The sequence below is a fragment of the Panthera tigris genome, chromosome B4 (assembly GCF_018350195.1).
Source record: "Panthera tigris isolate Pti1 chromosome B4, P.tigris_Pti1_mat1.1, whole genome shotgun sequence".
NCBI lineage: Eukaryota > Metazoa > Chordata > Mammalia > Carnivora > Felidae > Panthera > Panthera tigris.
Genome location: NC_056666.1, coordinates 38069932 through 38086938, shown reverse-complemented (window position 1 = coordinate 38086938; position 17007 = coordinate 38069932). Strand labels below are relative to the sequence as shown.

The 17007-nt window shown below is 43.3% G+C and overlaps 1 long non-coding RNA gene across 1 annotated transcript; it reads left to right on the top strand.

Moving 5' to 3' along the window:
* Positions 1 to 1423: 1423 nt before the first annotated feature.
* Positions 1424 to 16134, top strand: LOC122240278. The gene is made up of 3 exons (XR_006219754.1): positions 1424 to 6527; positions 9368 to 9577; positions 16101 to 16134. It is a non-coding gene; the product is annotated as an uncharacterized LOC122240278 (long non-coding RNA).
* The last annotated feature ends 873 nt before the right edge of the window (positions 16135 to 17007 follow it).

Sequence of the window (17007 nt, the reverse complement as noted above, 5' to 3'; positions counted from 1 at the left end):
TTACTAGTAATTTTTCAATTTCATGGCACTATGGTCAGAGAACAGTCTCTCTGCATCTACCCAACCATGTTGGCATCTTCTATTGTTACAGTATTAATTGCTATGGCTTGACCTCTATATTCTAAGTTCCTTTCAATACTTTGAAAATATTATTCTGTCTTCTTCTTGAAACTAGTGCTCCTATTGAGAGGATGGATGTCAATTTGATTCTCATTTTTTATAGGTTTTTTTTCTCTCTGAAAGTTTTGATATTCTTAATTTTCACCATTGATATGTCTTATGGTGATTTATTAATTTTTATATTTGTGCCTATATTGTCCAGCATTCGAAATAAATTGTCCAGTTCTTCCTAACTGCTTGTTTCTACTTCAGGCTTACAACATCCTCTTATATTTCCTTGAATATATAATGTTTATTTTAAATTTGTGTTCACTTGCTGTACTGATTTCGCTCACTCCAGCAGAGTGTATTCAGTGGGTTAAACATTTCGCTCTAGTGATTACTCTCTTTGGACATCTGATAATTTTCCCTGGAAGTTAATATTTCCTTAAGACTATCAACTAACTATTTAGGCAAGTGATATAAACTCAGGGAAGAAGTGGGATCATGGGTTCTAGTTTGTGTTTCTCCTAGTACACTGGAGGGAGGAAAGCCTTGCCTCAAGGCTCAGAGCTTCCAGCAGGACAGTCTGGACTCAGATTGCTCCTTCCCAACCCAGCCAGGAGACCCTTCTCCTAAAGAAATCTCCCAGCTAAGCACTTTCCAAGAGTTGATTCTTTCCTTGGCTGATTGCCTAGCCCACTCCCCTCTATGGCTGAGGAGGGGAGAAGGCTACTCTCAGGAGGGATTTAACAACCACCTTTATCTTTTACCTTCACACCAGCCTAAATCTGGTGTATCTCTGTCCTAATGGTAGCCTCCCTCTTCTGGCTGGCACAGGGTGGGGTGTGCCATTTTCACACCTCATGGCAAAGCAGAAGGCAATGATCCAACCAGGACAACAATCGGGAGATAATGTGACTCATCTGAAAAGTCTCCTTCCCTCCTATCAGTGGCGTCTGACCTACCTCCTTTCTAACCATCCTTTCCAACTTCTCCCCCAACTGACATCTAAGTTTCTAATGTCTCCCCAGAATTTCTTGGAGCCACTCACCTCCCCCTGGCTTCTCCAGCATCTCCAGGTTGGTTTTGGACAGGGAGCCAGCATCTGTCCTGCTTGACCATTTCTTCTGGGAGTGGAATGGTTTCTTCCCATCTGCTGATTCAGTGTCCCTGCTCTATTTCTGATCCATTTCCATGCTTTCACCACCTTACTTCATGGCTGCATCACTTTAAACAAAACAAAATGAAAAACAAGAATTCTTTCCTGGAATTAGAAATGAATTAGAATCATATGAGCAATCTAGAGCCTAGAATGGAAGGCCCAGTAGGCCCTGAGCCCTGCAGACCCTTTGTCAGAAGAGCCTTTCTCACCCCACTCCCAGCCCCTCAACCCCCTGAGCAGTTTCCCTCTCTCCAACCCTTTCTTCCTCCCTCCACCAGGTCTTTCAGGAATCTCAAGTGTTCCCCATTTTCTTAGGATTAGGTACAGATGTATGTCACTTCCTCTGCATTCTGACCTTATTTCCATCTTTCCCCTGGGCTGCACCGTACATTGGTTTGAATGGTTACTTCAAAGTCTTTCCATTCTGCACCAATAAGATTCTGCACCAAGATGGTAAGGTCCATGAGAGCAGGTCTTACTCTGAGGTCAGCCAATATGTTGGATGACAGAATCACAGTCCAAAAGCATCTCAACAAACTGGAGTGATGATGGGTTGTCTTTTGCTTACTTCAAGATGAAAAGTGAAACCAAAGGAAAAACAGGAACCTAATCTGGTAGTGGGGCCTACCACAAACATCCCTGCCACCTCTGCTACCACCATCATCTCAGCTATATTAGGCCTTTGTCCAAAGGCCCCTTCAACTTGGGCCTTCTGCTTCAATTGGGAGACTTCTCTGTAACCTAGAGGATGGCACATCCCTTGGGACCCATGCTAGGGACACCAACCCCACAGCCTGTGAAGGAAGCTTCTGCATTCTTTAAACTCTACAGCCCATTCCAGACTCCTCTGACCTTATGTAAAAATTCCTTCTCCTTTAATGCTCACACAACCTGCCACGAGCATTCTCTACCCCTCCTTATTGCTGCCAGCCAGCAACCTACTGCTCACTCTAATTTCTTCTGGTTCCTCCCCAAGAACATCGATATACTCGAGCCTCCTGCCTCTGCCCCCACCGCAGTGAGCTCCCCTGTGTGCGGCCTCATGCCTCACTTTCTCCCAAGAAACAAGCTTCTTGATAAAGTAGACTGCAAATTTCCCCACTCACTCACCCCTATTTACTACACGACTGTTGGCTCAGACTGCCCAGGGAAATGGTTCTTGCCAATATCATTGGTGACCTTGATTATGATCATTTAACATGTTTCAGCCCTAATCTTGCTGCAGCCTTTGATACTATGTACCTCTACTTCTTAAAGCTTGACCTTTCCTTGATCTCTGGGACACCACTCACTGGTGGTTTTTAATCCTCTCCAGTCTGCTCTCCCCTACCAACCATTAAATAGAAGTGTTCTCCAAATCCCAAACTCAGCCTTACCCCTCTCTGATTCTTTGATCCTGACCTCTAAAGTGGCTCACCATGGTTAATGACATCATTTGCCACCCAGATTCAGAAGCCTCTGCCTTCTGGAGACTTTCTGAGTCTTTGCTCTTCCATAAGCCACACATTTAAATGGTCACCAAGAGCTAGCAATTCCACCTTCATGCTCTCTCTGACATCGGCCCCTCTCTCCCTGCCCTCTGTCACTGCTGTGATCAGAACCCCATCCTTGTCAAGCTGAACAATTGCTGTGACTTCCCAACTTGTCCCTCTGTGTCCAGTCTTACATTCTCCCAACCCATTCTCTGACATGCAGGCAAAGAGATATTTCTAGAACAAAAATCTATGTCAGTCCTCTGTTTAAGGCCACCCACTGGTTTTAAAATCAAATCTAAATTCCTTGGCACGGCACACAAGGCCTTGCAGGACTGGGTATTCTTAAAGGCCTCAAGTCTCTCTGACTCATTTCATCCCTCAAAAGCCAGACAGCCCCACTTCCAGAACACTTTCCCTGCACCACCCTTGTTCCTGGCTAGGAGCTCTTCCCTCATGCTCCAGGACACCATCTGGACTTACCACTTTCCAGTACTTCTGATGTTATGTTAGATTGTCTGCCCCACGAGGCTATAAACTCCTTGTCTTTTGTTTCTGTGTTTTTCCATGTGTATTACAGTGCCTGAGTCCTAGTAATTGCTCTGGAAATATTAGGTGGATGGGTGGAAGGATGAATGAATGTTCTATCCTGCCTCGTGTATATTATACCATGGTTAGTTCTTTGTGCAAAACTGGAAAAGTTTAGATAATGTCAACCAGTGCAATGAAATGACTTAAAACCATGTCACTTGACAAATTTCAAAAGGGTGGGGAGGGGGGTAAGGGAAAGGGACCTAATGTTTATTGGGTAATTACTTATGACTTCCTAGTGGGCATTTTAAAAAATGTTATCCCACTCAAACTCCGTAAGAATAATCTGAAATCAATATTATTTTCATTTTAGAGATCCATAAATAAGGCACAGAAAAACTAACTTGGCTGAGGCTACCCAGCTAAGTGGCAACACCCAGATTTAAACACAGGTCTCTGTCTGATTCCAAAACCCATGCTCTCTCCACCACAATTTTGCCCAAGGACCACTGGTACCAGTGAAGGCCAGAACCCAGGGAGAGGAAGGCTACTGTCATGGTCCTGGTGAGAGAAGGGAAAAATCTGCACCAACGTGGGGATGGTGAGGTAGACATGGATTTTAGAGGCTCCTACGAGGAGCATTACACAACCTGATGTCCAGATGATACAAGAAGAATCAGCCTGACTTCTGGAGCAAGTGGATGGATGAAGGTGTCATTGCAGAGAAATATTTGTTTTCCATGACTTTAGAGAAATGTGACCGCGTGGCAGATTCCTGTTCTCTGCAAAGAAGGATTGTCTGGCCAAGGTGAAAAGTCCTGCTTGCAGAAGTGGAGGGCAATAGACCTCAGCTCATTGCCCTTTGGCAGGGATGGTGGACAGTGTAGTACAAGCATCCACAAGAGGTGACTGAACTGGAAAATCTCAACAGGCACACATTTCCCTGCAAGTCCATGGTCTGATTCACTCCAACAGGTGTTGAATGGTCAACAAAAGCAATGCTTTTTCTTTAGCTTTTTCTCAACCTACATAAAGGTAACAAGGATGGTGGGGGTGGGGGGTGGAGGTGATTAATGCAGTTTGAGAGGATGGATGAATGTGAAAGGTGAGCTACCAGATCTCAGGCAAATATGGCCATGACTTCCCTCCCCCTTCACATCTACTGTCTGTCTGGCACCAACAACATGCTTTATATCATCTTGCTTTTTGCTTGGAAGGAAACATATGAACTTTCATATTAACTTCCTTTAAATTCAATCAAACAAACTTATTTGGTTAAAATGACATATTTTTGGAACAGCTTCTAGAGTTTTTATTTCTGCTGTATTTCTTTTTTTAAGCCATCAAATTGCCTTCCTTTGCTGCTTTGCATTTTGATGGTCTGGTGTCTGGGATCCATGGTCAGTGTGACTTTGCCCCGATCCTCCCATCACTCTGGTTTGAGATGATAGTAGGTGGCCAGTTAATTTCCAGGTAGGACAACCAGGGACCTGTTCCTCCAGCTTTCCTTGTTTCTTACCAAGACAAACCCATGCAATTCCAGGGAGGCATTCCCCTTGAGGCAGTGGGACATTTGTCCACTGATCCATAGGGGACAGCAGCTTTTGCCCATTGTAATGGATGATCAGCAAGAGAATGATTGTGGCCCTAACCCCTGAACCTCTCAGCCCAGCTTCTGACACCTCAGAGGCTTGGGGGAAATACAGAGCCACCAAAGAAAAGCTAGTTAGAAATGAGCTTGGCAATCATTGAGCCTCCCTCCCTTATTTTACAGGTGAGGAAACCATGACCCCAGGAGCTAAAGGGAGTGCTGGCTGTGTGCTGCTCCATAACTCCAGAGCCACAGCTCAGACCGCGGCTCCTCATAGCCTCACCTAGCCCTTGGCCCCTAAAGCCCCTGAAGACTCTTGGAATTGGCAGAGAAAGCACAAAGGAGGGACAGCACATTGCCCTGAGCAAGCAACCACCCCAACAGCAGGCTAGCAATTGGTGGTATTTGCCTGCAGAGGCAGAGAGAGAGTGTGCAAACTCCTCTCTGCAGCAACTTTGGTCTGGGTCCGCTTGGTTATTGCACTTAGTTCTTTGTGACGGTAATGGCTCTGCTTTCACATAAGCCTGCCTGACAACTTGCTCTTTCAAACGCTGGGGGGTGGGGGGGGGGTGGAATTAAACGCTATAATTAAGTATGGTGCCTTCCAAGTGCCTCCTTTGCAGAGATGGCAGTTAAAGGGGGGATGGGTCCCATGGGTGAGGACCCAATAGCACATCCTTTCTGTCCCCAGGTGCCTGTTTCAGGCTCTTGTGCTTTGGAATGTTTTCCAAAGTGGAGGAAACAGCTTTTGGGCAATGGGGGTATGAAACTGCCACACCTTTCACATCCAGCTCAGACCAGTTAACATGAAAGATTGCCTAGAGCCTGGCCTCCCGCTGCACTGGCTCCTGCTTTCTGAGAACCAAGGAGCGGATGGAACAGATGTGAGCTCAGGGATACTTTCTGGGCAGGGTGGGGAGTGTTGGAGATCAAGTAATTGAGGAGGAGGGGTGTCCCTTCAAGTGAAGCCCAGACGTTAGCAGGCAGCTTCTAAGGTTTCCATGGCCAAAAGAAGCCTAGACCCACAGTTTGCAAGGGTGTCTTTCCAACCAGAGAAAATGACACCACAGGCTGCCAAAACTGGACTCTACATCCTGCGAGACTGGTTGCAGAAAATAAATGTCTGTTCCTCCGTGCTAACAGTCTATCGAAATGGACCTATGCCTTTCTCCATCTTTCTTGAACAATTATGTTTTTAAGTTAAATTTAAGACATCATGGAGGAGGAGTGGGAGGGCTCTCTACTGGTAAGATGAGGAGAATGTCTTAGATGTTCCTTGTCCTTTACAAAGCTTATTCACAATATCTCATCCCCACAATGATATGCCTGGTATTTAATATGGTTTTGACCATTGTAACTTCAACCTTTTTTTTAAAATATGAAATTTATTGTCAAATTGTCAACCTTTTTTTTAAAGCATGGGTGCAGTAGGCCCTATTATCCCAGACCTAGACCCTCCACCACCTCCCCCCACAACTAAGACAAACTCTACCTGCTCTGAAGTCCCAACCACAGTCCTGCTTTATCCTGGCCATGCTGTGAAGTAGGTGAGGTTTTGAGTGAAGCCACGGTTCCATCACCAGAAATGAATTGGCCTATGAACATGAATGGAATTCACTGAGAGGAGATCAGGCAGCTGCCAGCATTGACTAAAAGACAGAGGATAAAGGTGAGTTGCAAGGAGAGTCCCATCTGGACCCTCCAAGGCCACCTCCATGGTTAGTGTCATTGTTACTCCACCGCCTCTACTGGAATGATTCTCAGCTGTGCCACAGTATTCACATTATTCTCAAGGTGCAAATACCTGGACAGGAGCATCTCTCCCTCGTTGTCACAGGCTGGTCACAGAATATGGCTTTTTTAGTTTCCCAGTAAGGGCATACCTTCTTTTGCACAGAGGCTCACACAGTAGAGGATTTCCCAAAACAAGAAGGTAGTTCGTATGCTGTATAGCCAAAGAAAAAAGACATCTACACTGTAGGACAGCTGTCATCCCCACTTCACAAATGAGGAAACCAAGACTCACAGCCTCATGACTTTAAGTGGCTAGCTCATTGTCACTTAGTAAGAAACGTCAAGCCTCTTAGGGTGATTGTGCCTTGCTCACCAATGAAGATATACTGTCTGGAGAGAAAAGGCTTTGAGTTTGCAGTCTTGCTTTGATAGATCCTACCCACCTTTGAGTCTGACAGCAATGCTCTGTAGGTTGAGAATATCCCATACAAAGGCAGTGCTTCAATGAGGGCAAATGGTTCAGTACAGCCCAGACCCAGGTTCTAAGGCTTCCTCTCTCTCCCCCTACTCATTTCTATGATCTTTGTCTGTCTCCTTCTGGCCCTCTTGCCAAAATATCCACAGCAGGACGAGCTCAGGGAACACAAGTTCATTCTGGAACCTGGGGTAGAATGTAAGGCAGAGCAGTGGATGAGTCTAGATAGATTGAGAGATAGCAGGGGTTTTGTATTAAGGTTTCTGGGCTTTATCCTGAGGCTGTTGGGAGCCTTGTCAGGGTTTTCAGCAGGAGAGAGACCTGAAAAAGTTTTGGGAAGTAGGGGAATGGATATGAAAGAATAAAAAAAGTGGGTGTGCAGGGAGCTAATTACTAGGCCAATATGGTAGACAGGTGGCCAGAATGGGGATGGAAAGAAATGGGGAGATTCAAAAAATATTAAGCACATGGAATCAAAAGGTCTTGGTGATTGATTAAACACAGTGTGGGTGACAGTGAGCAAAAGAGAAAACCCAAATTGCTCAGGCAACTGGATGGTCAGTGGGGCCATTCTCCAAGAGAGAGGACACTGGTGGATGAGCAGGCAAATGCATGACATGAGGCTCCAGGCATTGAGGACCCAGGCAGGAGGTTTTGAAGCTGAAAGGCCAAGTGTAGCCTCTTGGTTGGTCAGTGTGGATCACGCCCCTTCCCACCTCTCTAGTTCTGTACCTGAAGGCTGTGACCAATCAGCTTTGATACCCCTCACCAGGTGTTCAAAGGCAAACAAACCAAGCAAAGTGAAAGTCCCTTGCAAGTAGCAGCATGATGCATGGAGACCTGGGATCTTCTGTCAGTTCTGCAGCAAACTAGTTTTGTGACCTTGAGCAAATCACTTGTCCTCCCTGGGTCTTGGTTTCCTGGCCATCACTAACACTCCAGGGTTTATGGATGAATATTTGAGGAGGTGAAGTGCTATGTAAATGTTTACTGCTAATAACAAATCATCCACAAAACGTCTGCGTATTGCCTGGGCAACCCAACGGCTTTACAAGTCTTAAGTGGCTCTTGTTCTGATTCATCACATTCTATGCATTTAACTTCCAGAACAAATTTAGCCCTCAAAATATCTTGGTACATTTTCTACCCACCCCTTAACATTTAACTCCTCCATCTTCCATACCACTTCACCATTTCTGTATCACCTGTTTCCCCAGCACACCCTCATCTTTTTCCTCTTCAAGCAAAGAGCCCAGCCCCACCCACCCTTCCCCTGGAGAAGACAAAAGCCACCTGAGACACTGCTTCAGTGGGTCTGCACCAGCCACCTCCAAAAAGAGAAACCAGCAGGGCATCTAAACAAAAAGGAGCATGGGCAGGAGAGGGAAGGGGAAGTTAGGACCCAGTGAAGGGAGGGGCAAGGGAGTTATATTCAAACTTGACAATTACAGTACCTTCCCCCACACCTACTACACACATACATGCATGCTGTGAGCTTGAAGCCACAGGATCTGGGGAAGGTCTCCACAGGATGCCAATTTCAGCAGACATTCCAAGCTGTGCTGGTCACTGGCTAGAGTGCTGGTATCATCATCAGTGGCACTGGACCAGCCTGGAGTTGCAGCCCATCCTATTTGTTCACTTGGACCAGGTGCTCATCAAGGAACAACAGAACCAAGGTTTGCACTGTCGGAAGCATTTGTCTTCCGTTTGTGCCATACTCAGTTTGTGCCACCTTTTTAAAGCAACACTGCCTCTATAACATCCAGCACTGCCAAGATCTTAACCACAGGGTTATAGAACGAGCCATGAAGAGAGGTAGAAGTTCAACAACCCCCTGATTAACTGATGACCAAATTAGATGTGCAAGCTTTTGTTCCAAGGAAACTTCTTTTAAAAGTACCTAGTCCAGTTTCCCTTATCCTATAACCTATTGGCTTGCTTGATTTTCCTTCCCTGTTCTGCCTCCTTACCCCATGTTCCCATAGTAATTTTCCATTATAAGGGCCAAGGGATGTTTCAAAGACATTTTGCAGTTGAGAATTGGAGAACTGAGGACCGTTGGCCTCCTCTCACAGCCTCAGCCATGGGCACCTTCACACCTGGCTGGGAGCAAGATGGGCAAGTCCCTTAGACCAGCAGGTGCCACCATTCTGAGAGCTGATGAGAATAATGATAGAAACATTTGCCAAGCACTCACTGGGCTCCAGGAACTGCTGTAAGTGTCTTACATGCTTCAGCTCCTCTAAGCCTCACAACAACCCTGTGAAGTAGATACTATTCTTATTTTCATTTTACAGGTGGGGAAATCAGAGCACAGAGAAGACAACTAACTGGACCCAAGTCCCCCAGCTAGTAAGCTGTAAGCTGCAGAGTTGGGATTTGAGACCAGGCAGGCAGCTACAAATGAGGCCTCTCTGAAAACAAACCACACCCAAGGTTGCTCTTGAGGCAAAAGAAGTCATGTGGGTGGAATTTTTATCTTCTGTTCCTACCTTTCCTCTTTCCAGGTAAAGTGATGGGAAAGGGATTCTGTAAGCCTCACTCAAGTAAAGTGGGGGCGATGGAATGGAGTGCATGCCTTATGGTGAAATTCAAGCCCTGTGGCTGGGATTATTTGAATTGGGATCAAATTATCAGCCCCTTTTAGATTATGCTACTTCTATCATAAGTAAAGTTCATCCTGCCCTAGTGCCTCTTCCCTCACCCTCCCCAAACATATCACCAAAATGGAACCCTTTGGGTACCCTTGAAAAGCCACTTCCAAAACCCACAGGGACCTCATTTGTTTGCAAACACCATGAAAACTGAATGTTCTTCTACATCCCCAACAATTTATTGAATTAGTTTATGTTGCATGACTAGTTTTCTGAAAGCTAACTCCTTTGAGCGTAGCCTCTGAGCATCTGTCCAAATCCCCCAGGCAAGGTGAAAACAAGATTCCCCCTCTCACTTCTTTCCTGTGCTACAGTCTGACATTTGATTGTTACATCAGCTAGTTCTAATATGATAGATAGACTACAAACCCTCTCCCCCCAAAAAACTCTGTGCTCCAAAGAAGAGACCCCAAAATTTATGAACTTCAAGTCTCTCATTCAGACGTCTTTGGTTTGTAAATCTCCTAGGCTCCCCATTCAATTACACGCCTCTGCTCAAGTACCTAAGGTAAGCCATCAAAAACCTGAGATACTCTGGCTTCAGATCGATATAATAGTTCCCTTGGTAAGGTTCCCTCTGCAAAAGAACTGGAAGTATCCCTCTCCCAAACTCCCAAACACATTGGCTTATCATTATTATTTGACACCAAAACTCACATTCTGTTTGTTCTCTGCCCAAACTCATATTCCAGTTCTTTGTTCATGAGGCCAGCATACCCCACCCCTGAGAAAATGTGTTCAAACTGCAGGAGCACATGCCTTTACAGGTGGTCTCCCCACCTCTCCAGACCTGCATCCCTATTACATTGCTTCCTCTTTAAATCATCTTTACCTCAAACAGTACAACTCATTTTTCTCCTTTCAATGTTTGTTCCCTCCCGACTCTGGGTCCACTCATGTCTTTCTGAAGCCGACACCAGAATCAAGGGAAGAAAGAAAAGCCAGCAGAAAGCCTTTGCCAGGCTCCAATAATGAGCTCTGTACTGCCTGCCCCTTTCCTGGCTGCTCATCAAAATTCTTTGTCAGTTCCTTCTAGATTTTCCCCAGCCTCTCACAAACACATTTCTTTCAAACTGTTCACCCCTTGCTCCACGAGTATTTATGGAGTGCCCACCTCATACAAGACCCTGCCTTTTGAGCCAGGGAGGATGCCAGGATTTGGAGAATAGGTCCTCACCTTCCAGAAACTTCCAGAAACAGTCTCAATAAGGAGACCTGACAATTATCAAAAGAAATGCTACAGAATCCTTTCCAAATGAGAGGAACAGGCTCCACTAGCTGCAAAAGTTCATGATGGGAGCTAAACCTGGAAGGGCAAGTGGAATGAGGGTAACAGAGGGGGAATGGGAAAGAGGCTCTTGGTAGGGGGCCATGTGAGCAAGGACACAAACATATTTGAGGACAGTAAGTCCACTACACAGCATGGGATGGCCAGAATAGGGCCAAGGGAGTCTAGAGAAGGTGTACAAGAGGTCAGAAAAGTATGTGGGGCAGGGAGATCTGGGTAGACCCAGGAAGCTTCTGAATACAAAGCTCAGAAATGTGTCTTGTAGACAAGGCCATCCACTGTGAAGCTAACCACTCCCCAGCAAAACCAAAGCCAGGGGAAAGGTAACAGAGCCTCCCACCAACAGCCCTGGTGATTCCTCTGCCTGAGGAGGTCCAGCTGAGCCAGGCTGACTTCCTTTCAGGCTGCGGTCCCGGCCAGCAGGGAGAGCCATCTATCACTTTGGCAGCCCACGTTTATTTGACAAGGTCCTCTGGAAAGAGCTTGTGCCTTTCAGGCAGACCCAGCTGCCTGACCATTGCTGTCTCCAACTAGATGGCAGGCCATGCTGTCTCATGGGCCTCAGTTTCCTCACCTGTACAAGAGGGGTTTAAATAAGATGAGCTAAGTTCCTCTCAGCTTTGAAATGCTATCTTGCAATCTCTCTGGGGTCCCACATTCCTTCCTCCGTGATTCTGGGGTGTCATTTTTTCCTCTAGTGTTCTCCTTCCTCTGCCTACTGCTTTCTGGCCATTGCTTTTCTCTAAAATTGCTATTTTTTTAAATATGAAAGAGTTCATTTATCATAGAAAATTTGGAACATACAGAAAAGCATAGAGACAATACGAAATCATCTATAAACCAGTCATCTGGAGAGAACTATCATTAATGACTTGACCTATATCCCTCTGTCTTTCTACATATATACCTAATCACATACTTTTATTCTTAACAAAGGTAGCACCACACAGCACATACTGTTTTGAAAATTGCTTTTCTTTTCCACTTAAAATATATATATCTCGTTGAGAGTTCCATTTCCATTACTGATTGATAGGGTTGGGCTTGGACCAACTCTCCCACTGGGAACTAGAAAAGCTGGAAGCATATAACAAACTCTGAAGGCTTGTGAATGATGATCAAGGCAGAGAAATTTTGTCTGCAGTCATCTGAAAGAGAAAGGAAATCAAGAGAAAGGAGCCCAGAATTTGGGGCCTCTTTACCCCCTCAATACAATAGCTAGTCTGTAAGCAAAAGCAGTGACAGAGAGGCGGTTAAACGAATGAGCTTTCAGCAGTCTTGTGGGATCAGTATAACCAGAATGGAGTCCAAGTCCACTAGGAAGGAAAGAGCTTGGTAAACACCCCAGGAATTCAGAGAGGACCCCAAAGGGCTACGCTCTGATGATGAAGACGGAAGCCCAGCTTTGAATCATATCAGTTCTTGAGGGAATCAAAGTGACCTACTCCCAGATGAACTAACAGCCAGCAGCAAGCCCATATCCCCTCTGGAGGAAGATAACAACACCCAGAACCTCAAATTATCTCTATAATTTTTCAAAACAAAATGTGTAGCATTCAGAAACATGTATATGGTAATGGGGCCTGGAGGACTTTCACTACCAGGTAGGATGGAAAGCTGTGGCAGACCGATGCCCCACAGAGTGCAATTAGAAAAGCAGATAAAATGCAAACATCTTGTTTAAAGACATCATAGAGCCTGTGGGCCAGTAAGAACTACACAGGATACGACTCCAGGGAGGGAAGTGGCTGACCTGCAGGTGCTGCTTCTCCAGGGGTCTTTGTCAATTCTGTGGACAGGAAAAAGCTGAGAATATTTTTCCCAGGTTGCAGGTCACTGATTCAGAAGTCTCATGGAGTTTAAGTGACAAAAACTGGAGACCTGAGGACCCTAAAAATATGTCTGATTTTTTGCCACAATACATTTGCCAAATTCTATAACTGCACAAGGCAAAAGGTTAAAATTCCCGGCAGAGAATTTCAGGCAGTTTTATGGAGCTAGAGACAAAGATTAGAGTTTGGGAAAAAGGGCCCCAGTGAACATTCTGGAGACTCAATTGGAAACCTTGGAGGTCTAAGCCCCAGGGCCAAGAGCAAACCAGGGGCAGACAGAGCCTTACCAAACCACAGCAACAGCCTTGACTGGTGACTCAGTCTAGTCCCTGGGTGGACCAGCTCCCACTCTGCCCTTTCCTAAGAGAGGAAAGGGCAAACTCTTCCTAATGTTGGTAACAGCTTCTGGGGTCTCTAAACAGTGTTACATGTAACAGTCCAGAGTTCAATAAAAAATTATAAAGCATGCCAAGAAGTAGGACCATAGCACCAAAAATCATTAATAAAACAAATGAGAGAAACAGACCTACAGTTACCCAGATACTGGAGTTAACCAACAAAAACCATAAAATAAATATGATGAGTGCCTTTAAGGAAACTGAAAGGAGGATGGGGAAAATAAATGAAAGGATAAAGAATTTCACCTAAGAACTAGAATCTATTGTTTTAATAGAATCAAATAGAAATTCTAGAACTAAAAAATACAATATTTGAAATTATGAACTCAGTATCTGACATGAAGAACTCAATGGACTTTTTAACAGCAATTTAGAGGAGGTTGAGATTATGAACATAAAGACACATCAATAGAAAAAATCCACAAAAGATAAATTTTTAAATGGAAAATGTACAAAAGAGGATAAACCACTCGGAGCTATGGTCAGAAGAGTTAACATACATGAAAACATAGTCCAGTGAAGAAAAAAAAAAGAAGAAATTGTTTTTGAAAAGATAATGGCCAAGAACTGATAAAGGATATCAACTCACAGGTTCAAGAACATATTTGAATCCCATAAGTAAAATCATTCCTAGGTGCACTGCAGGAAAACTGCTGAAAACAAAAGAGGGAAAAATCTTAAAAGCATCAGACACATTACCTTCAAAGGAGCAACAATAAGATCTATATCTGACTTCCCACAGAGATGATGGAAGCCACAAGACAATGGAACGCTATCCTCCAAGTGCTAAATGAAATTAACTGCCAACCCAGAGATCTACACACACCAAAACTATTTCTCAAAAATGACAGCAACATAAAGACATTTTTCAACAAATAAAAATGGAGAATTCATTACCATTGGGCCTGCCTTAAAAGAAATCTAAAAGGAATTTATTCAAGCAAAAGAAAGATGATCCCAGATGAAAATACAGAAATGTATGAAGGAAAGAATAACAGAAAAGGTAAAAATGTAGGAAAACATAAATGAGTGTTGACTTTATGAAACAAAATAATATTAACATATTATGGAGTTTAACATAGATGTAGAATTGAAATGCATGAAGACAATGACATAAAAGGAGGAAAGTGAATAAAGATAAAATAAGGTCTAGCATTATTAGGGATGCGGTGAAAATAATAGTTTCTGTTAGACTGTAAGTCAAGGATATACATTTCTAGCCTAATTACTACAAGAACAGTAAAAGAATGTATAATCACCAAGTTAATGGGGGGGGGGTGGAAATGAAATACTCAATATTTACTTGCTCAAGGGGCGCCTGGGTGGCTCAGTCGGTTGAGCTTCTGACTTCGGCTCAGGTCATGATCTTGCAGTCTGTGAGTTCGAGCCCTGCGTCGGGCTCTGTGCTGGCAGCTCAGAGCCTGGAGCCTGCTTCGGATTCTGTGTCCCTCTCTCTCTGCCCCTCCCCGACTCATGCTCTGTCTCTCTGTGTCTCAGAAATAAATAAACATTAAAAAAAATTTTTTTTAAATATTTACTTACTCAAAAAGATAGTATACAAGGAGAGAAAAAGGAATATAAAACAGGTCAAATAGACAGCAAATATAGCAAATGGTAGATAAGAACCCAAGTATCTCAGTAATTACCTTACATGTAAATGGGCAGATTACTAAATATAAATAGGTTAATGCAAATACAAAGGTACTAAAAATGTAAAAATGGATTTTTAAAAGACACCTATCTACTGCTTACGAGAAATACTCTTTAAATATGAGTACACAGAAAGGAAGTAAATAAAAGAGTGGAAAAGATATGCAAGCACTAAGCAGATGAAAGGTAGGATAGCTATTCTAATAGCAGAGAAAGTAGACTTTACAGCAAAAACATTACCAGGTAAAGATTTATTTAATTAGAAAGGAGTCAATTCACCAGACATTGACCACAATTCTAAAGCCATATGCATGCAATAACATAGCTTTAAAATATTTAAGGCAAACTTTGACAGAATTAAAAAGAGATACAAAAAATCCACACTCAGAGTGAGTTTGATACATCTCTCTCAATAGCTAATAACAGACCCAAAACATCAGTAAGAAAAGAGAAGATCCAAACCACATGATTAACAAATGAACTGATTGGCAAATGTAAAACACCATGCTTCCTTTTATATAATGTTCAAAAACAGGCCAGGTGATGTTATTAGAAATAGGAGAGTGGCTACTTTGGAAGAGGGAAAAAAAGCTCATAGTTGTTGGAAGTGGGCATGGAGAGTTTCTGGGGTACAGGCAATGCTATTTCTTGACCTGGGGGCTAATTAGATGGGTATGTTCACTTAGAGATAACTCTTAGAATTGGTATAACTCAATGAAAACAGTTGAGTAAATATATTTGTGTAGTTGGAACACTACCTAGAGCAATAAAAAACCATCTCATCTATTTCATCAAAATGGGTAAATCTTAATTGTGGTACGTGAAATTGCACATTACAGGATATTGCAATTTTTATAAATTATGAAACATGGGCTTTATATTTTTATGGAGATATATATAGTAAAATAATTTCTGGATGAGAAGGTATGTACCAATTTCAGAAAAAGAGTCCCCTCTGGGGAAGTAATGAAGGGAGGAGTCTAACCTGTTATTTCTTAAAACGTTCTTAAGTAAATATGGCAAAATGTCAACATTTATTAAATGTGGCTGGAGTGTATATAGATATTTGTTTTATTTGCTCTAATTTTCTGTATCAAATATTTCATAATTTCTGAAAGTTTTAAAAATTGGGAATATGTTATGCCAGCAAATATTCTGAAATAGCAATTTTTTATTAGTTTTATTTTTTAACGTTCATTCATTTTCAGAGAGAGAGAAAGCACGAGAAGGGGAGGGGCACAGAGAGAAGGAGAGAGAGAATCCCAAGCAAGGCCCCACACTGTCAGCACAGAGCCCAACATGGGGCTTGATGCCATGAACCAAACTGTGAGATCATGACTTGAGCAGAAATCAAGAATTAGACACTTAACTGACTGAGCCACCCAGATGCCCCTGAAATATCAATTTTTAATGTTTTTTTACTACTATAAATAGTACTGTGATAATAAATATTCTTATTTTAAATATTTGTGGTATCTCTAATTTCTTTGGAGACATTCCTAGATATCAGATTCTTAGGTCAAAGGTTATAAGCATTTTAAAAGCCTATCATGGGGGCACCTGGGTGGCTCAGTTGGTTGAGCGTCCGACTTCGGCTCAGGTCACAATCTCGCAGTCCGTGAGTTCGAGCCCCACGTCAGGCTCTGGGCTGATGGCCCAGAGCCTGGAGCCTGCTTCCGATTCTGTGTCTCCCTCTCTCTCTGCCCCTCCCCCGTTCATGCTTTGTCTCTCTCTGTCTCAAAAATAAATAAATGTTAAAAAAAAAAAAAAAGCCTATCATGGATCTTGACAGTCATCCATTAACCCTTACAGAAGAATAGAAATCAAAACAATGCTTTCTTTCTGAGAGTGGAGAATAGTCAGAGACCCATTCTCAATCCATCTCACATGCCCACATTTGGCTGTATCCATTACCAAATACTTTTAGCTAATTTTCTTTTTTTTTATTATTTAATTTCTTTTTTAAACTTACATCCAAGTTAGTTAGCATATAGTGCAACAATGATTTCAGGAGTAGATTCCTTAATACTCTTACCCATTTAGCCCATCCCCCCTCCCACAACCCCTCCAGTAATGCTCTGTTTGTTCTCCACATTTAAATATGTTTTTGTCCTC